Genomic DNA, 21229 nt, shown 5'->3' on the forward strand with positions numbered 1-21229 from the left:
GGAGTGAGGGAGATGGCTTTTGGGATGTATGGAGTGCGATGGCGTGATGCTGGGCACGAGGGAGCGTTGTGGGCAGCCCGAGTGTGTCTCTCGCTGGCCGGGGCATCCTCGGGGCATGGCCTGCGTCCCCATCCTCTCCGCCGGCCGCGGCCTCGGCTTAATCTTTCCCCCGCTCCTCTCCCCCCCTCTCACCCCCGTGGCCTCTCCCCTCCGGCCTAATCTCCGTGTCGCACCTGATCTCGAGAGCCACAAGAGCCGTTTATTGCCCCGTGCCTCGGATGCTTGGATGCACGTCGAGGCCCCGTGCATGTGGACATACCTGTGTGCTTGTGGGGATCTCGGGGCTGCGAGGAGGCTGCGGACACAGCTGTGTATGGGGGCTGGGAGGGGGTGGGCGGCCCGCTAGGGGAGGAGGAGGGGAGGGAGGGAGGGAGGGAGGGAGTGGAATTGCACATTAGTTTTCGAGAGTCCGGATTTTTTTGTGTCTTTTATTACATAATAAGTTTGTGAAGTGAAATAATCAGGAAATATATTGTATGATATCAAGGTTTCATACGAAGTGTCGCAAGGGGAGGGGCGGGAGACTATATAAATATTTATGTTTGAAAATATATCGGTCCTCCGTGGGCTTGCCGTTTCTCGATGGCGCTTTTAACTTTCATGTTTATAATAGTTTAGAGTGTTTATAAGTGTCAGTGAGGGAGATCAGGTCGGGAACAAGTGGTTACTCACTTTGATCCCCCTGACCATAAGGAGAAGAAATATTCACTTTCATATTTTTATCCACATGAAAGTCAGTTGAAAAATTCGCTTATCTGACGGGCTTTCTATAACAACCAAACTAACCTCTGCTTTAAGGATGGTAGACGAAAGCGCGTAATTTGGAAATGAAATTCTGGTGTACTGAAGAAAAACGCAAAAAAATGCTAAGTGGCAATGAGTCGGGTCTGCGCGCCGAAGTGAGTGGCCGCCTCAGAATGACTTGGACCAGTGCACGGGGAGGGTGTGTGCGAGTGCTCCGCGACGCACTTCTGTAAAAAACGCCTGCGTTACTGTGCGTTTTGACTCTCTTTGGTGTGTATTCCGCCGAGGTGGAGCCAGCCTTTGCCAGTGTAGTGACTGTGACGCGTGTAAAAGTGTACACGAAGATTTGGTGGACGGAAAAGAAATGGAACTTTAAGAGTTTTTAAGAGTGTCTGGAGGTGGACTCAGGTGAGTACTGCCGTAGGGCATTTGTGTCGGAGTAGTGTACGGGCGGGCCTTTGGGAGACCTGTGTCACTGGCGCGGGGAGTTTTGTAGTGAAGGTACTGTGGATTGGTCATTCGGATTTGCAAGGTACATTGGCGACTATTTCACAGTAAAAAATACTATGATTAATCGAATTGTTTTACGAGAACAGCATCGCCAACAGGTAAAACAGACCTGACATTTGATACAGACTGGAGATAACGCAAGGATCAAAAGATGCTGATGATAGGCCTAGTGGTGGGATAGGCTTAGAAAATTCCCGGGTTCGTTCCGAGAGTCCGACCGTGACCCCTGCACCTCGTATAGCGCTGTCTGGGACCGCATGTATGTATGTATATATGTGTCGCCTTGTGTAAACAGAGCTTGGGGGATCCCGGGTGATTTCGAGGGAGCTAGGGGGATCCGCGGGAACAAGTTGAGGGCGATTAGGGGCAGTAATGTACGGGCGCTGTAACATGGGCAGTAAACATCAAGCCCAGCTCGGGTTAGCTTACGGTGGTGTCTTCTCTGCAAGTTCGCGGTGTGTAACTGACCTTTTCGCGCACGCACACACGCACGCACGCGGATGCCAAGGCGAGGAAGCTGTAAACCAATTTAGCTGATACAGATCTCCCACATACCTCCCTATGTCACACCACCTAAGGCTATAGGGGTGGAATCCGACCCTCGTAAAATAGCGTCCGCGCCCTTTCCGCCGTCGTGTCTACAAGACTTCCTCCTGCAGGCGTAGCTGTATCGCCTGTGCCTTCGCGGCCTCTTGTCTCTCTCTCTCTCTCTCTCTCTCTGGCTCATTCATTAACTTTCGACGAGTGTGCTGGGTAGCTTCGCCGGGATTTCTGGGGCTCGGGGGAGTAACCCAGATCTGGTGGAGTGATCTGTGTGTGTTTATCCTCTCCTTGTGGTCGTTTACTTTTAATTAGTCTGTGTTGGTTGTCGTTGTTTACACTTCGGTTGCACGTCGTACTAGTTTTAGTGTTCTTTTATTGCTTCCTGAAATCGTGTGTATTAAGATTTGCCATTTGGAGGGTGCACCTTGCAACGCTGAAATATATACATGTAGTGACCTCCACCTGGGTGACGTCAGGTTTTTGTGCGTCAGGCTTGGACAGGTGTTATTTGGTCCAGGGACAGGACAGTTTTCCCAACCTTCTCTGTCTGTTTCTCTCTCCTTTTCTCGTCTCTTCTTTCCTCTCCTCTGCTCTTCTTTCCTCACTTCTCTTCTTTCCTTTCCTCTCTTCTCTTCTTTCCTCTCCTCTCTTCTCTTCTTTCCTCTCCTCTCTTCTCTTCTTTCCTCTCCTCTCTTCTCTTCTTTCCTCACTTCTCTTCTTTCCTTTCCTCTCTTCTCGTCTTTCCTTTCCTCTCTTCTCTTCTTTCCTCTCCTCTCCTCTTCTTTCCTCTCCTCTTCTCTTCTTTTCTTTTCTCTCCCCTCCCTCAATTGCTCGATCGTAAAGTCGTAAAATGTCAAATAGAATCTCTTGCTATATTTTTTCCTCCTCGAGTAAAATGCCCCGACGACGGAAACACGAGTCGCCTTGTTTACGTCCGGAAGCGGAGCGGAATAAGCCCCGGTATAAGCGGACTTGCGTGGTCGGTGGGCCGCCTTCTGAGGAATGTTTTGGTGGGATTGCTTGTCCGCGCTGGCAGGGTCGGCTATTTGGCGGAGGTGTGTGTGTGTTGACTCTTGGGCCTCCCGGGGACTGCCTCGTGTGCTCTCGGACGGTGAGGTCACGGCGGGTTTCTGTGAGAAGGGCGGTTCTGGGTACTTGGGTCTTGGAATGTTTGTATGGTTTGGTTGGGGTTCTGTACCTTGTATGTTTCTCGTTTTATTTTTATTTTTATTTTTATTTTTCTCTGCCTGTCTCTGTCTGTCTGTCTGTCTCTCTCTCTCTCTCTCTCTCTCTCTCTCTCTCTCTCTCTCTCTCTCTCTCTCTCTGTCTCTCTCTCTCTCTCTCTCTCTCTCTCTCTCTCTCTCTCTCTCTCTTGTTTGTTGGTATGTCTGTCTAACTGTGTGCATGTATATCATAGTATAATACATTTTGCAGACGCGTAATACGTGGGTAAGTGTCCTTGTTCGGTGGGCTGTAAGAGTGTGGTGTGGCACATCTGTGAGGCACAAGTGTCGAGTTAGTCATACATGCACCTGAAGTGGCCACCCCTAGTCATTCCTCGTATTCGCAAGCATCCACCCTTCACACCATCTTATTACCATCACCCAGTCATGCAGACACTTTTCACTCGTTTCCGGAAATGTCATGCTGTCATACGCCCCCCCTCCCCCGCCCAAGCACGCATTGCCTCCCGCGCTTTCACATTGGCGAGTCTTGTCAGGGCATGGGTCTTGACATTGGGTATTTGTTTGGGTCTGATTACAATTACTTGTCCATCCGTGACTCATCGTTGGGTATTCTATGTTTGTTTGATGGAATATCGAAGCCTTGTGTTTATATGTATTTGTAGATGTTTATGGAAAGAGATTGTAAGGGATAAAGATTGTTTCGATATTTTTGTGGACTGAAAACTGCAGTCTTTTCATTTAGGTTTATTTCCGTCTTTGAGTTCGTAACGACGTAAAGATGGCGGCGAACAAGCAAAAAACGTGCTTTATCTTTGCACTTATAGGTTAGTGTCAATATATTGCCTCCCTCCCCCGCCCCCCACCCTCCGAAAGCTGACACATCGGCGGGCTCTGCTTACCGCTTCCACACGCCGGCAAGAACGGTCAGCAGACGGGGCCAAAACAAACATTTTTTTAGCGGCGCGTAAGAGGTGGAAGCCCGCGCTCGGAGCAGAATTTAAACTCGCGAATCGGAGCTCGGGGATGGATTATCGCCGCGCCGCCGCCGCCGCCGCTACTGTGGTGCGAGAGGAATGGAGTTTTCGTGGGCTTGCGTGAGCGGGTGTATGGTTATGGGCCGACAAGTAGTTGTTTTGCAAGCTGGTTTGGGTGTTATTGGGATGATGGGTCGTTGGTGGATGTCGGAATCGTTCCACGGGGCCGCCGACCTCCGTGAAGTGTAATGAGTCGGTAGTTGAGCCGTACGGTCGTTTTATGAAGGTATTTGAGACGTGGCTGGTTTATCGCTTCCGTTTATCTTTATGGCAGAATGGTGTGTGTGGCCTTGCAGGTGTTGTGGTGGATTCGATGCCCTCAGATTGGGTGGTTCTCTGATCGTGTTTACTCTTTTATTTATATTGAAAGAAATACGTTAACGCTGGGAAGTGACGTGCAACGAGATATCGACTGATCACGTCATCGATGGTGTAACCTTAAACCCGGTGCATCGCGCTTCCTGGCTCTTCATTGTGAGCCGTGGCATAAAGAAGACGGTTAATGGGATAAAGATTTCGCCCCAGAACGCCAGCAGCCGTTGAAAGAGGCAAAGGAGGGGAAGGAGGAGGAGAAGAAGGAAGAGGATGAGGAGGAGGGATATCTCCTTTCCCTCTCCCTCCGTCCCCTTTTCCCGCCGCCGGCACCGTCTCGAGACCCAATTGATCGCTGGAAGAAAGAGAGAAAAAACAGTATAAAGGCCTCGCGCAGCACGATGAATGGGCGGCGGCGTCCCCGGCCGCGCGACGGTCAAGCCTGCCGGAATGGTAACGGTCGATTCCGCGATCACAAATGATATCGGGCTTTTGTGAGCTTTTTACGTCTCCACGGAATTTCCTTGGCAGAAAATACCTGTTACCGGACCTAACCGAAGGATCGCTGCCCCCCTCCCCCTCCTCTCCCCCCCACGCCCTCCAGTCTCCCTTTGATTGGCTCTTTAAACGCCAGTCACCGACGCCCATTTTCGGTTGATTGGGTTTCTGGTGCAGTGACGTCTTCCCATTTTACGCTCCATTCTCGCGTCTCTCATTTTCCCGGGATTTATCTTCTTTCTCCTGTGAGAAAGATCAGTCCGGATTCGGGGCAGCGAGATTATTTTCTTTACCTCTTTGTCTGCCTCTCGATCGGGTCTGGCGGTGACAGGGAGGTCCCCGTGAGGCGCGACGCGGAGGGGAGGAGGGCGCCGCCACGGACCGTCGCTGGGAATGCCCAAGGAACTCGCGTATGAACACTCTTCGTAACTCGGACGGTGGCTGGAGTCGGAACGGAACCTCGCGAGGAAGGGGTTCTTGCCCCCCCCCCCCCTTCGGCCTTTGGGTGTCTTTGAGCGTGATCTGAGCGTGAGTGTCCCTGCGGCGACCCCCTTCAGAGCGTGTTCCGGTTCCCCTCCCTCCCTCCGCAGCCGTCTGAACCGAAGCCCATACTCCGTTCGGTTCCTCCAACCCTTCTCTCGGGGCGCAGTGGGTGTCCGGCGCGCCCTTGACGCCTCGGCTCCTCTTTTTGGGCGTTTCTTTCCTCGTTTCACGGGCGTGCTTCCCTCCTCATTCCGTTGTGATTGTAGTTTTTTTTTGCACATATGTATGTATGTACATGTGTATGTTTATACATTAGGATACATGTATATAATATATATACATATATATAATATATACACTATACAATATATACACTATACAATTTATATGATATATACATAATATATGTATATATATATGTATATATAAGTATATATGTGTGTGTCTATGTTTATGTGTATATGTATATATAATATATATAATATATATATATACATATATATATGCATATAATATATACAGATAATAATATATACATATTTACATATATGTAAACATATACATATGTTTTACACACACCTATATACATATATGTAAACATATACATATGTTTTACACACACCTATATACATATATATAATTTTATATATATATATATATATATATATATATATATAATGTGTGTGTGTGTGTGTGTGTGTGTGTGTGTGTGTGTGTGTGTGTGTGTGTGTGTATGTGTGTAAAATATATGTAAATATGTATATATTATTATCTCGTTTGTCGTAACGAACTATCCGAGCAAAAGCGTCTTTTCAGTCTTGTAGTTCATGTTCGTCTCGTAACAGAGCCAAGACCTGGGCTAGGCCCCGCCCCCCTTGAGGCGTCGCCGCCGTCACCAGCAGAGCGTCTTCGGCGGGTGTTTGGCGGGGGCAAAAACTGGGTGAAGTTTCCTGGCGCGTCCTGGGGCAGTTGGTCTCCATTGTGCGCCGCCCCTCGGGGTATCAGGTTACCCCGGGGACCCGAGTAGTTGACAGAGCTCTATCTATTAGCAGGAAACACGTGATATCGAGACACGAGACGACTGCCCTGTAGGGGGAATATCTGGGGAGTGTGGGGGGGGGGGTCTGATCCGGGCTTTTTGTGATCGGCGCGAACTCCTGGTTTTGAATCTGTTTTTTTGCGATTCGATCCTCCATTCGTAAGCGTTTTTTTAGGATTTCCGTAGGAGTGATGTGATTTTATGAGATAAGGAAAAGTCTGATGACTATTGGAAGCAGAGAATGATCTCCGGAGCCCGTCTATATATAATATCTGATAGAACAAACTCTGGAAAATTTGCTAGCCTGTGACGACAGATTCTGAGATTTCATTGACAGTTTGACGTCATGAATGAGGTGAACGTCGGGTCTGTGTCATACGTTTTGACACAACGCGAATGGTTGGCCAATCGAGCTCCTGTGCTTATCTGTGAAACGATAGCGTGAGACATCATTCGTTATCTTTAGGGTCGAGATACTGGTGGATGTGGTCGGTGATAATTCAGCAATGGGAGCCTGCGTGTCCGATAATACGAAGGAAGTTGACGCACGGTTATCCGGATTCTAGGCTGCTATCCGGTGATTGACGGCGTGATAAAGATAACAAATACTGTGAACCCGGACTTCGGAGTGTAAAAAAAATGTTTCTTTATACATGTTTACTTCCGTTGTAGGTTTATCTTCGGCATGTCGAGATCTCACTCTCGAGGCAATGCAAAAGACGAGAATATCTCCTCCTCGAGATAATGAGTGTTGTGCACAAGGGAAAACCATAGTCTTTATTAGTGTATTCCGTCCCAGGGTTTATTAAGAGGCTGTTTAAATGGGAGAAACCCCCGAGGAGATAGCGTTTACCCTTCTCGGTGTTACCACTCCATCCGTCTGTGTCGCCCGGGGCAGCCGTGTTTAATTAACGCCCATTCAGTGCTTTTCCCTTTCGTGCGAACCGCCCCCCCCCCCCCCATCCAACCCTCTCTGACCTCGGGCTTTCGCACTCACCCCGCGCCGGCCCGTCTCACTTGACCCGAACGAGGAGGAAATCGGACTTAATGTACTGGTAGTATTGGTAGTAATGGTTAGTAATGATAGTTGTGATAGTCAGTGTTGTTAGTTCGTAATTGTAGTTGTAGGCGTAGTTGTGATTAAGGATAGTTGTAGTTGGTAATATTTGTCGTAGTTAGCAAAGGTAACAGTTATAAGTAGTAGTAGTAGTAGTAGCTCGCCTTACAGTTTTTTTTCGGAACTACTGTTAACAACTCGACTTGAGAGATGAGGCGAGTGTGTGAGAGCACAAGCACGCGAGGGATGCTTAGCGGAGGACGGGGCGCCGAGACCAGGAGCGGGCAGGGAGGGGGGAGAGGAGAAGGGGTGCAGGTGTGCGGGTGTGTGTGTAATGATGGCTGAGTCATACCTGGGGCCGTGGTTGGGTCGGATGGGCACGGAGGGGCGGGTATCTTGTGTAGGCTCTGGCCCGCGCGGGTAGGGTTTAAGGACGGGGGTTAATGAGCAAAGGAAGAGGTGTTTTTTATCTAATGTTTCGGTCTGTTGGGAGGGACGGAGATGAGAGAGGTGAGGAAGGGAGAGATTGGGAGAGGGGGGAATATAAAAGTGATTGGATAAGAGAGGAAATAGATTATAGTATGAAATAAGTAAGAGAGAAGGCAAAGGAGAAAAGAGATTATGGAACGAGAGAAGAGAAGAAAAAAAAGATCATGGGACGAAGGAAGTCAAAGAAAAGAGATTATGGAGCGAAAGAAATAAGAGAAGAGACCAAAGAAAAGGAACTGCGGAACGAAAGAAGTGAGAGAGAGGAGAGAAAAAAGATTGGGAAAGGGACGGAGGGAGAGGAGGAGTTGTGGCCTGACTGGCTCGTCCGGATTGCGTACCACGAGAGGAGGAGGCTGGCCGAGTCGTGAGAGGGTCGTACCCTACGCTCGCCTCACGTCTCTCGGCCTTTCTTTCGGTCCTCGAGTATTTTCTGTCTGGGTTCCTCATCTCCCTCTTCCCCCGTTCTCTCTCTCTCTCTCTCTCTCTCTCTCTCTCTCTCTCTCTCTCTCTCTCTCTCTCTCTCTCTCTCTCTCTCTCTCTCTCTCTCTCTCTCTCTCTCTGCGCGCGCGCGCGCGCGCGCACACACACACACACACACACACACACACACACACACACACACACACACACACACACACACACACACACACACACTCACTCACTCACTCACTCACTCACTCACTCACTCACTCACTCACTCACTCACTCACTCACTCACTCACTCAGCCTCTCTCTCTCTCTCAACCTCACCCTCGATCCCTCTCTATCTCCCCCTTTTCTCGTCAACCTTATCAGCCCCTTGACTCACTCATTCCCCTCTTTCTTATATTTGTATTTAAATAAAAAAGTAAGTCAAGCAAGGGGTAACAGGGAGCCCCTCCAGCCGGACGAGTTATAGAAGGGAGGGAGGGAGGGAAGGAAGAAGGTAAGGAGGGAGGGAGGGAGGGGTGGGAAAAGGTAAGGAAGGAAGGAGGGAGGGAGGTATGAAGAAAGTAAGGAGGGAGGGATGAAGAAGATAAAGAAGGAGGTAGGGAAGGAGGAGAGGAGGGAAGGAGGGAGGTAAGAAAGAGGAGATAGAGAGGGAGGGAGGGAGGGAGGGAAGCCCGCAAGGTGTACAGGTCTCGGGCATAACACCTGTCGCCGTACTCTCAGCACACTCAGCATTAAAAGCTACATAATGTACTTATGGCTCCTGACAAAGAAATTACGGACGATGCATGTATTATTTTTTCTTGTAATGAATGTTTTTTTTCTGCTTTATATTTGTAATGAATAGTTTTTTTTCTGTTTTATACTTGTAATTATTATTGTTTCTGTTACATGTAATGAATGTTTTTCTGTTTTATACATCGATTGAATATTTTTTTTCTATTCTATACTTACAACAAATATTTATTTTATTTGCACTTTCTTCGTGTTCGTCACTACCTGCTTCGTCGCCGTAATATTTCGTGTAGTGGGAGTGAGGGCGTCCCGTCGGTGCTGGGGCGAGCGGCAGCAGCAGGTGTGGGCGCGACAGGTGGATGGGGGAGGATAGGATAGGGGAGAAAGGGGGAGGAGAGACGGAGAGGGGAGATGGGAGAAATGGGAGAGGAAAGATTGGGGAAAAATGAGGGAGGAGAGAGGGAGAGGGGAGAAATGGGAAATCAAAGATATGGGAGAGAGGGAGAAGGATAGAGAGACGTGGAGAGAAAAAGAAACGATGGAAAAGAGAAAAGAATGAGAGGAGGGAAAAAACGAGAAGCAAGAGGGGAAAGGAAGAAAAGAGGAGAAAAAAAAGAAAAACGAAGGAAACATGGGAGAGAAAAGGAAAAGAGTAGTCTTTTCGTTATTAATATCATATCATTAAGTGCTGTGAAATCATAAGCTATGGATGAAAGAAATATGTCTGCTGTCTGTGGGAGGAAAAAATTGACTTGGGGATTCCTAAATTTAGGCATTTTACCGAAAGGATTATCCATTTGCGAACACCTGATTGAATGAAAATGGTCAGCCTCTAAAAACGCCTTCTTTTCATGACTCGGCTGAGGCGCATGAAGGCAGATTCGTCTATTTTTGTCATGACCAAGACAAGCGCGAACTGTCTTCCTTGGTTTGGTAATGTGACCCCTTCCTTCCCTGCCCGACCATTTACTTGAATTTCTCTTCTCTTCTCTTCTCTTCTCTCTCACACTAAATTCTTTATCTGTTTGTAACAAGAGTTCCATGGCCTGTGCATGTGTATAATTATTCAACCCTAGTATTTGAAGGACATGCAAGCAAAAAAATTGTCCATCTTTACCTAAATATATTCAATCGGCGGTACTCCCTTTACCCTTTATCCGTCCGTTCCTCATTCCCCTATTCGCCGTTCCTCGTCTCTCTCTCTCTCTCTCTCTCTCTCTCTCTCTCTCTCTCTCTCTCTCTCTCTCTCTCTCTCTCTCTCTCTCTCTCTCTCTCTCTCTCTCTCTCTCTCTTTCTCTTTCTCTCTCTCTCTCTCTCTCTTTGTCCCTCTCTCTCTCTTTCTCCCTCTCTCTCTCTTTCTCCCTCTCTCTCTCTGTTCTCCTCTCTCTCTCTCTCTGCTCTCCTCATTCTCTCTCTCTCTCTGCTCTCCTCATTCTCTCTCTCTCTCTGCTCTCCTCATTCTCTCTCTCTCTCTGCTCTCCTCATTCTCTCTCTCTCTCTGCTCTCCTCATTCTCTCTCTCTCTCTGCTCTCCTCATTCTCTCTCTCTCTCTGCTCTCCTCATTCTCTCTCTCTCTCTGCTCTCCTCATTCTCTCTCTCTCTCTGCTCTCCTCATTCTCTCTCTCTCTCTGCTCTCCTCATTCTCTCTTTCTCTCTGCTCTCCTCTCTCCTCTCTCCCTCTCCCCGTCTCCTCTCAAAGACAGGCTTCAGAGGATCGGCATATCTTAGTTTACCGTTGAGTGTGCGCGGAGTCGTTGGCCTTGTGTCGGTGCATTCTTGAGGAGCAGGTACGTGGAGTGCCACACGCTGGATCCCGGCTTCCATGGGCGGCTTTCCTGTCTGCCTGGAGTTTCACCCGGGTCGTTTCCCTTTCTTTTACGTATTTTGAAGGTGGTCGCCCGTTTGTTACGCGTGGAATATTCATTGAAGGTGAAGAGAAAAAAGAAAACGTGTCCGAAAGCGTCAGTGCGTTTGTTTTTATCGTTGCGCGCGTGTTATCTGAGCCAGCGCGGGGAAGTCGGTTGCATCAGCGCTCAAGGCCCCGGGGAAGAATCTAGAGTGTTGTTTTGGAGGAATGTTATTCGGAGATATCGGGTGGCCGCGGCCGATTCCCTCTGCGGAGTGAGTGCTCGTTGTGCTTTGCCTCCCCGGGAGTTCGTTGTAACAAAGAGAAATATCGCGGGGATCGCCGAGGATCTTTCCAGTGGCCGGGTAACGCAGTTGTCCTATTTAAGGCGGAGGTGAATCAGTTGCGTCCTGACATATAAGGCGGGACAAGGATGTTGAGCGGGTTGCGTGTGCGAGTGCGGTAGCGAAGTTGTGTTTGATAAAAGCCCGGAGGTATTTTTGCTGTTGTAAAAGACTGGAGGGAGAGGGTGATGGAGAGATCAAGGGATGGGTCCGAGGTAGAGGAATTATGAGGAATTAGAGGAAGCCGGGATCAGATAGAGAGGAAGCAGCCAGCAGAAACAAGATGGTAGAAGCAGGCGGCAGAATCCGAGTTGATAAAGGTAGGAGACCGCAGATTCCAAGATGAGAAAGGAAGCAGTCAGCAGAAACCGAGTTGATAAAGGAAGCAGACAGCGGAGCGGCGGAGGTGCTGGTGACCGGGGGATAGCCTAGGTGGTGAGGAATGTGGACAGCCGCGGGCCGCCAACCTGCCCTGCTGTGTGATGCTGCTGCCCCTCCTGGCCGCTTCTCCACCAACCTGCTGTCCACTGCGCCCATACTTCGAGGTTGGTGGAGAAAAGGGCGGGCGGAAGGAAGAAATAAAGGCACTTGTAATACACGGGAGGATTGAATAAGGACGCCGTTGAAAGTAATCCCGCCTCATGATGCCGCGAGAGTGAATGGAACTTTTGAAGTGTGATTCAGCGATCGTCCTCCTCCGTGACCTGTGACCCCGCGTGACCTGAGCGAGGAGAGGGAGGCACGATTCGAAGCCGATGTCGAGACGCTTACCGTGCGAGGCAAAACGTCAAAGAAACGGAGGGAAATGAATGATAGTTAACGCTTGACAACCTTGCACCGAAGCTACCTTTGCCACTCCGGGCTGTCTATTCTAAAAGGTCATCTACCGTAACCCAGGCGGCCTTTGACCTGACCCGGTATAGAAGGGTATGGACGTTCCCATGGCGAGTGTGACCCCTCCCCCTCTCCCCGTCCCCCCATTTCTCAGGTGTGTGGTGACAGGTGAAGGCAGTGCATACGGCCACACGCTCCATTCAGCGTGACCTGACCTTGCGTCTGCGCCTGCTACCATTCCTTGTCCTCCCGGTAGAGAAAGCAGGTCAAGATAAGGCAGTGGTACAGCACCTGGAAAACACCTGCCTTTAAAGGGGCGTTGATGCATGGCGTCTGTGTAGGTCACGCACCGCGCATGTTTCTTCTGTGCTTTCTCCTGCTTTCTTCTTGCACATTTCGCGCATTCTTTCAACACGACAACCTGTGCGCGTTCTGATGAATTGCTTCTTATGCTTATTTACTTCAATCGAAAGTGTGTGAGACTGGGGCGGCGACTGTTATGGTTTTGTCACGCTGCGTGTTCGTCAGCCAGACTTGACATAGTTGTAGTCTGGTTCGTCGGAATGTAGAGCTGGCTCGTGTGGGCGGAGTTGTGCGATCCCGCCCATTAGCCTGGCGGTGGGGGCTTCGGGAGGGGAAGGGGGGGGGGGAGGGGAGGGTTGTTTGGAGCAGCATGTCCGGCATTCTCCAAGGCGGAGCAAGGTTATCGTGGCCATGCTGATGACAGTTCGGGCGGCCGGCGCAGCAAGGATCCGCGCCTGGATGCAGGACGTCTTGGGTGTGGGCCTCCAGAACTAGTTTGACCGGGTGCTGCTAGCTAGCCCGTTACCTTGCCTACCCATTGATTCCCCGCTCGACCGCCCGTGCTGAGGCTGTGGCCCGAGTAATGGCGGGCGGGCGGGCGGCAGCACAACAACTTCGCTTTTCTTGCCCGCCGAGAGACGTGAGCCGGGGGTTTCTATGCCGTGTTTCTCTCTCTCTCTCTCTCTCTTCTTTTCTTTTCTTGTCTTTCATCTCTCTCTCTCTCTCTTCTTTCTTTTTTGTCTTCCATCTCTCTCTCTTTCTTTCTTTTTTTGTCTTTCATCGCTCTCTCTCTTTCTTTTTTGTCTTTCATCGCTCTCTCTTTATTTCTCTCTCTCTCTCTCTCTTTATTTCTCTCTCTCTCTCTCTCTCTCTCTCTCTCTCTCTCTCTCTCTCTCTCTCTCTCTCTCTCTCTCTCTCTCTCTCTCTCTCTCTCTCTCTCTCTCTCCAGTGATGCCGAGAGGCGAGGGTGTCCCAGCGGCCGTATCGCAAGGGCATCAGAGGCGTCGCTGTGATCCGGCCGCGGTTGATTGATCCGAGCGGCGACGCGCTGAATGAGTGAGGTGACCTGGTGACCCGGGCCGTCGGCACGAGGGCACCTGCGGGAACGGCGCGGGGTCATTTGTTTAATGACACGGCGCGACCACTTCCCGGGTTGCAAGTTAGCCCTAGAGTGACACAGACAAGTTATTCCATTAGTGCCGTTTCGCGGGCGGAGGGAGGGAGCGAGGGGGAAGGGTGGGGGCGAGGAGGAGGGGTCTGTATTCTCCCTCCCACTCGCTCTGGGATGGTTGCTATTTTCCTTCGCTTTCGCAGATGCCTCTCATCACATCCAAGAAGAAAAATCAATAGTATTTTTTCCCGTCAAAGAGTTGGGGAAAATGTGATACAATGTGTTGCAAATCTTGGTTCTCCGGATGTTGTAGTTTATTTTTTATTTATTTTTTTATAACAACTCGGAACACGCTATGTTACCTGTCACATATTAAAAATATCATGCGGATTTTCAGCTTCTCATGAACCGAATAACGCGTGATCCATTGCAATATCCTTCGTCGTTTCATGAGCAGTGGCGATTAGCTTGATTGAGCTGTGTCGACGGTGCTGGTGACGTCGACTCTCGATAATCCTCGACGGGCGACGGGCGGCGTGTGCCCTTGGAGGCAGGACTCGACATTCCTTCCGTCGAGCAATGGCGAGGGAATCCTTTTCGTAGGAGTCCGCATGAGCAGAGCCGAGAGGGGCGCTGCTGATGACACCATAAAGCCGCTAATTGCAGGCGTTACGCGAGCCGCTGCAAGTGCAACGCCGGTGAAATGGCGGTTGTTTGGCCAGGCTGGAGGATGATTCCCGGGTAGGATCGGTTCGCCGGGAAGTGTTTAGAATGGCAGGTCTTCCAGCGTAGCTTTTTGCCGGGTCAGTTGGTGGCCCGGCTTTGAAAGGAGGCGAAGGCCTGCGCCCCCTCGCCCGCAGCCCGGCCGAGGGAGCGGCTTGGGGCTCCGAGGCCTCCCCGCCAGGCCCATTGTCGGCGTCGGTTAGGCAGGCCTAGAATAGTGCAGTGGGTACTTGCAACAGCGTGCAACAACAGCTGCATGTCCGGGTGAGCGGCCGTTACGGGGAGGAGGGCGGGTGTGCGCCAATGCAGTCTCCCGGCATAAAAACCCGCTCGCTGAGGCTGCCGATTCTCCTTCAGCTGCGGCCCTTTGTTGGAGATAATTTCACGGCGGCCGAGGAGCAGCCGCAGCAACTCGGCCTCAGACCTACAAGGAACCGCTCCGGTGACTGGGGGTGGGGGGGCTAGGGGGTATGAATTCCATTAAGCGATGCTTTGTTCATATATATTTTTTTTTCTTTTTTTTATTCTATTATTTACGGAAGCAATAATTCCACAGTTAGCCCTCGCTCTGCGCAAGGGGTGTACTTGAATGGCTGTGCGAGTGTGATCCCAAGACCTTCAGTAAGCCTCTGTCACAATCAATTATTTGGATTATTCCCCGCTGAAAGACGTTTTCCGCCGTGGGAACGTGTGTTTACCGAAGGTGTTTGACGGCGGAGAATAACATTGAGGTAATGAATGCACAAGAAGAGGGGGTCGGAGGGAGGGGGAGAGTTCATCATCTCGTTCTAAAACTGACTAGTTCGAAGCCTAGACCTTGTCCTCGTCCTCGTCTTCGTCCTCGTCTTCCCGTCTTTACTAGCGTCTCCCTCTTCGTCGACGCCTCGGCTTCCAGTCTCGCCGCAGCCCTCTGTTGCTCTTACTTTCGTCCCCGAGACACTGGTCCGCGAGTCTCCGCCTTCCTTGCAGGTTCAGACAAGATCCAGTCCCTTCGCGCTTCTCTCCTCGGTGTGAGGGGGAGGTTTATGGACTCTTCTTGCATGTGTGTGTACGCGCTTTCAGGAGGAAAATAGAGCTGCCTTTGTTTGCAAAACGGGTCTTGAGTATGCACCCTTGCGCATGTTTGTCGCGAGGGGGACGCCCCGTGTTGGCGAGTTTGGTTGATGTTGTGTACACTGTTGTGACACTTTGGTAAGTTTTTGCGGATCGGCAACTCCTCGCCATAATGGAGTAACAACACATTAACACATGCATTGTGTTGGGTCGGGCTCCCGGCGCTGGGGTGTCCCTACCTGGGTTTTTACCTGTGCCGCGCAGCCCGACACAGGTAAAGGCGGTGCACCAGCGAAGGTCCTCCCCATTGTTTGTTACGTTACGGTGGTCGTGCAACGTTGCGACGAGACGGTGTGCATCATGACCAAAAAACGTGGGTTGCTCTTGGGCCTCCATTGTTCGCGACAAATTTTCCGCTCGACTTGACTCACACGTGCACGGTTAGGCGGGCGCGTTTCCCTCCGCCCATCGCCTGGCAGGCCTACGCAGGGAGAGGCAGCCGGGGCGTCGGGCGAGGTCCTCTCAGCGCCCGGCCGTCCAGGGAGCAAAAGCAGCAAGCAAGGGCAGCAAGCAGGTGGGGCGCGATCAGGTGCAAGGAGAGGGAGTGCGACAGCAGGTCGGTACCTGATGGAGGCGGGGCTCACCTAAACCGAGGCACCGCGATCCCGGCTTCACGCGTTTCTTGCTCCAAACTCGCCGATCCCGAAGGACTAGTTTCCCTTGCGTCGCCTGCGTTGCACGTGCAACATCGTATGCAAATGGCAGGGTGGTGGCGGAGTGCAAGTGAGCCAGGCAGCGGGACGTGAAGGTCATGATTGAGCTGATGATGGGACTGCGGCCGACCCAGGGAAGTCCGGCTGCCAAGCTCGAGCTCAGTGTACATGTCGCGGCCGAAATGGCGGTCTTGGCGAGTGGCAGCAGCGCGGTTGCTCTAACGGAGGTGTGTGCAGCCGTTCCGCCGTGAAGTGAGCGTTTCCTTTAAACGCCAGAAAAATGAGGAGGGAGGGAGGATAATCATCCTCTTTTTGTAGGACCGGTGACTGATGACACTGGTTCGTGCGACGGAAAGAGATATCAGACATGGCTTGTCTTGAAGCGTCGTCTCCAGCACTGCAGTCAGCCTTTGCATTTTGCGCTGACAGTGAGTCTAGACATAACGGGAGCGGGCAAAAACGTCCAAAACAAGGTCAGCTTCTTCGTGTACTGCAGTGTGCCCGGGAGTCATGCGTCGGCATTGCCCTTCTAAGATCCAGAACAACTGAACTGTGTACGACAGGACTTAATGTCACCAGTGTTGCTTTATAAGGGTGTAGAACGAGTGTTACAGGCGCGATCTCCGGCGTGACAGCCTGTTTAACGCACCCAATAGAGATTCGCCTCCTATAGACCCCAGGATTCCTCGTCGCAACGGAATCTCGTGTGAAGTAAAGAACGTTCAAGGGAAGAGTCCTTTTTTATTATTTATCGTTCGAGGAGCAGGAATGTCGTTACGTGAGCCTGGAAGAGTGTCGTGTGAGAGCGAGAGTCGCGGCGGCTCGGCCTGGGAACCGCCCTTGTGTTGACGGCGGCCACGCGGGAGAGCGGCCGCGGGGGACGAAGGTGATCAATCATGGCGTAACTGAGGATGTTACACCGCCTCTGTGATCGCAGTGTGGCCAATGTGTAACTGATGGCTGATTGGCGTTTTCCTTTAGTTGATCGTTATGGTGTTACAGAGCAGTGCCCCCTCTCCCCTCCCTCCCTCCCTCCCTCGTTCTCTCCCTCTTTCTCTCTCTCTCTCTCCCTCTTTCCCTCCCTCTCTCCCTTCTTCCCTCGCTTCTCCTTTCTCTGCTCCCTGTACCTTCCCGCCTCAGCTGATCCCGTTCTCTTTCCCCTAAATCTCTTTTTTTCAGTCACTAAAATACGGTTCGGTAATGTAAGCTCGGCCTCCTCAGGTATTTTGTAATAGTAATGCTAAGCGGATTTATTTTGAAAATGAACATCGCCGTCTGGAAATTGACGAGCGTGGTTTATAAGCTAACAGTAAGGGTAAATACAGATAATAATGTATTTGCTTACCATTTATATTTCTTTTTTTACGAGTAATGATTACATTGCTTATTAGAGATACCATTTATATTTGTTTTGTGTGTAATGCTTAAAATTATAACATGGGATATTAAAGATACCATTTATATTTTTGTGTGTGTGTAATGCCTAAAATCATAACATGGGATATTAAAGATACCATTTATATTTTTTTGTGTGTGTAATGCTTAAAATTATAACATGGGATATTAAAGATACCATTTATATTTTTTGTGTGTGATGCTTAAAATGATAACGTGGGATATTGAAGAAAGCGATCATGGAAAGCCAAGTCCAAGCCAGAAAAAAAACAACAACACTCAAATAGTTCTGATAATAAGCACAGTTTTGTGTACAGCGGTCGTACTTTTATGGTGTAATGATGGCGCTGTATTGTAGGGAAGAGGTCAAAGACTCGGGCACACTACAGTATTTACAGCACCGAGCGAGTCCAGTTGTGCGCCGGGCCTGCCTGAAAACCACACGTGTCTGCGGGGGGCCACGCACTTCCTTCGCTCCCCGTGCCTGCCCCTGCATGACCCCCTCTCCCCCCTGCCCTCCGCCTCCCCTGTGGTTGCTGCGCCTTCGTGCCTCAATAGTGCAGGTTTATGGCTCGCCCTGCGCTTAACTCCCGGAGGTGCGTTCATTCACGGAGTTTATAGACACAGGCACATACCGCTGGGGATAAAGAGGGAGAGGGTCGGGGGGTTGGGGAGGGTGGGGGCCTGCGGTGCTTACCTCCGGGTGTGGAGTCGACACTGTAGAGCCTCCCGCAGATGTGCAGTTAAACGGGCGTCGGATTACGGCGTACTGGGTCCGGAAGCGGTGTGGCGAGGAGCGTCCAACCGGCGATTGAGCCCTTACGGCAAGGGTGGAGGAGGGAGTGCGAGGCGAAGGCGGAGAGGAATCAGCTTAGGATCCGGCGGGAGAAGGAAGAGGGAGCGGGACAGAAGGAATTTCGGGTCAAGGGGGATGCTGCGGACCATTTTTTAACGGAGAATAAGTAGGTTAATCTAACGGTGGAGGGAAAGAGGGAGGGACAGCGCCTCTGCATGGGGTGTCCGAGATAAGACAGAGGAGGGCGGCGGGAGGGAGGCGAGAGGCCGCAAGCAGCGCATTTGTCCACGTCGGGAGTGTCCGTTATCTCGTTGAGGAGACTGATCCTCTGGTCAACACGTGCCGCCCGGGGGGTAACGAGAGCTGCCACGGACGGCATCCATCTCTGGCTTATCCTCCGCCCTGCCGAAGGGAGGGCGCAGGGCGAAGAGGGCGCAGGGGCGGGGAATCGAGGGACTCAATCAACCGCACTTTTTGGGGGGATCGTTGGGGAAAAAGATGTGGAGGTGTTTGATGAGTAACTCATTTTGTAATTAAGGAGGAGGGTGGGCGTGACCGGCGCAGTCCACCCATTAGTTCGTGTCGCGGGCGCCCGTTAGGTGCGCCTCATCCGTCAGTAGCCTGCTTCCCTCTCCCTGGCCACCCGCCACGCCCACGGGCGCACTCTCTGACCCACCTTGTCCCAGCTCTCCGCCCAACCCGCCCGCCACACCGTTAGTGAACCGTATTTCACATTAGTCAACATCTCGTTGCCTTCGATTCCACTTGTCTTGGGCGTGCTCTGTCGTCCCGAAGTCGTTGGGCTCGCTCCGTCCCGCCCATTCCCGGCACAGCGGCCTTTCCAGCCCATTAGGGATTTCTCGGCCTCGGCCCGGCAGTCCATCAGCGCCTGCACTTTCCGCCGCATCATTAATTGTGCAAAGAGGGCGGCGCGTCGGAATGGGTTTTGGAAAAGGCCTTTTAATGCGCAGCCCAGCGCGGCAGTCTGGCCACATTAATCTCTCTGTGCAGTGCATTGGCAAGGAAGTGTCACTCTTGGTAGATTCATTGGCAGAAGGAGAGAAATGGGGGAATGGAAGAGGAGAGGTGGGGGTGGAGGGGGGAGGAGGGTAAAGCAGTAAACATATCGTAGGCAGGTCACGTGGATGGGGTAGGGGTGGGGGGAGACATCCATTGCTGTCGTTAGAATGAGCCAAGAGAGGAGGAGGAGGAAGTCACATCGGGGACTAGCCATGCCTCACGTCCCTTGGCCATTTTTCTCGGTTCCTTCGGTTCAACCACCTGGAGGAGGGTCGGGTCCTTTCTGCCTCTCTATACTTATATTTTTGCGCGTGTTGTGCCCTTGGGAATGCTTGCGTGTGCTTTTCGAAAACGCAGCGGTTCGCTTCCGTCACGGGTTAAGGCCTATTCAAATAAGCGGGGCGTATTAGCATGATGGAAAACAGCTGGCAAAAGTAGTCTGTGATTTAACGCTTAAAGTCTGCATGTGGATTTGACCTGGCGATTGTTGACGCGGATTTGGGGGCCGTCTCGGCCTTCCGTCTGCGTTTATTTCGCGAAGATTCCGCGTGTTAGTTCTTTTGCTTTTACTTTGGCTCTGGATACCACCGCCCTCTCCTCTCCGCGTGCGTATGTGTGTGTGCATGTGCGTGTTTGCGTACGTTTGTATGTATGTTCCCGTCATTCGTGAGCGTGCGTGCTTGCACGCATGTGTTAGGGCCTGTGTACTAAGTTTTATGATCGAACTGTGCGCCCCCTTCCTCACCCTCCTCCTCATACACGCACACCCCACGGTGTTTCCTCAGCCAATGTGTAGTTTTGACGGCTACATAAATCTTGGTTGATCTGTGACGAATGTTTGATGGACAGGTGACGTGGGAAGGTCAGAGGAGGAGGGAGAAAGAGAAGAGGGGGAAGGGAGGACGAGAGGGATGAGGGAGGTGGAGGGGAGGAGAGAGAAGGGAGCATCTTTCATGTTCCTGGAGTCTATAGCGACAATTATGGAAATGTGTTACATTCCTCAAGTATACACTTTATATGTGTGTGTGTGTGTGTGAACACATTTTTTTGCGTAGGAGGCCCTCAGTTGCTGTGTATGTGTAGGCCTATGGGTGGAGCAGTTCTTGGGTGACAACCGCGAAGGATTTGGAACAGGATTGCTACAGAAAAAAAAATGTCGCGGCTGCTCCTGGCGGACTCTGTGGTTTTTATCGATTTCTTTTCTCTCCGACTTTCGACTTCGATAAGGAGTTATTCAGCCATGCGGTGCGCTCGTCAAAATCCGGATTCGCTTTATTCTCCCAAGATTTTTTTCCGCCTCGTTTGCGCATGCGTGTGGTTGGCGATGCCTCACGGACGCCGGTTATCTTGTCGATTAAGTGCAGACTCGCTCTCGTCCGAGAGACTCCACCGGAACTCTGTCGTCGTGAAGGAATTGCTGATGTTGGTCGAGCCTCGTTTGGTGGAGTCTCCATTTCTCCTTCGTTCTCTCTCACCCTCCCTCTTCCTCTCTCATTCACCCTCTTCCTCTCTCAATTTCCATCTTCCCTTCTTTTCTTCTTCCTCTGGCCCCCCCCTCTCCCCTCCCCTCCTCCCTCCCCTCCCCTCCCCACCCCTCTTCTGCCTCGCTTTCTCGTCCATACATGAATAATATTCTCGGGGATGTTTGTCCTTTCGCTCATCGCAATTTGAATATTCACTCTCATTGGTATGCAGTATTGTTTGTAAAATGTTTCTCATCTCCCTTTCCATTCGTAGCTTGCCGTATATGACCATGATGTCGCGGCACCAGGTGTGATTTTGAATAATCAATCAATCAGTCAATCCATTCGTAACTAATGTTTTTTTTTCTATTCTCCTCAGGTAAATATGCAGTGGATCTCCCTCGGGTTTCGCGTGACATGGCGTAAGTACAGTCCCTTGCACTCGCAGTTGCCGGGAGTTTGGTATATTGTTCGGGTACTCCTGGAGGAGGGCGTTGAGGCGGCGAGG

General features: G+C 51.1%; 1 protein-coding gene across 3 annotated transcripts in view; it reads left to right on the forward strand.

The window, feature by feature from the left end:
- The first annotated feature begins 964 nt into the window (after positions 1–964).
- Positions 965–21229, forward strand: part of LOC113814174 (FERM domain-containing protein 4A-like) — a 60889-nt gene continuing 40624 nt past the window's right edge. For 2 of the 3 annotated variants that reach the window (XM_070121834.1, XM_070121836.1), the window contains exon 1: positions 965–1212. The gene's annotated coding sequence lies outside the window, so the exon portion shown is untranslated. Of the gene's footprint in view, positions 1213–21118; positions 21144–21229 lie in introns of those variants that run through there. The other variant, XM_070121835.1, reaches the window with a different exon arrangement.

The sequence above is a fragment of the Penaeus vannamei genome, chromosome 5 (genome assembly GCF_042767895.1).
Source record: "Penaeus vannamei isolate JL-2024 chromosome 5, ASM4276789v1, whole genome shotgun sequence".
Classification (NCBI taxonomy): Eukaryota; Metazoa; Arthropoda; class Malacostraca; order Decapoda; family Penaeidae; genus Penaeus; species Penaeus vannamei.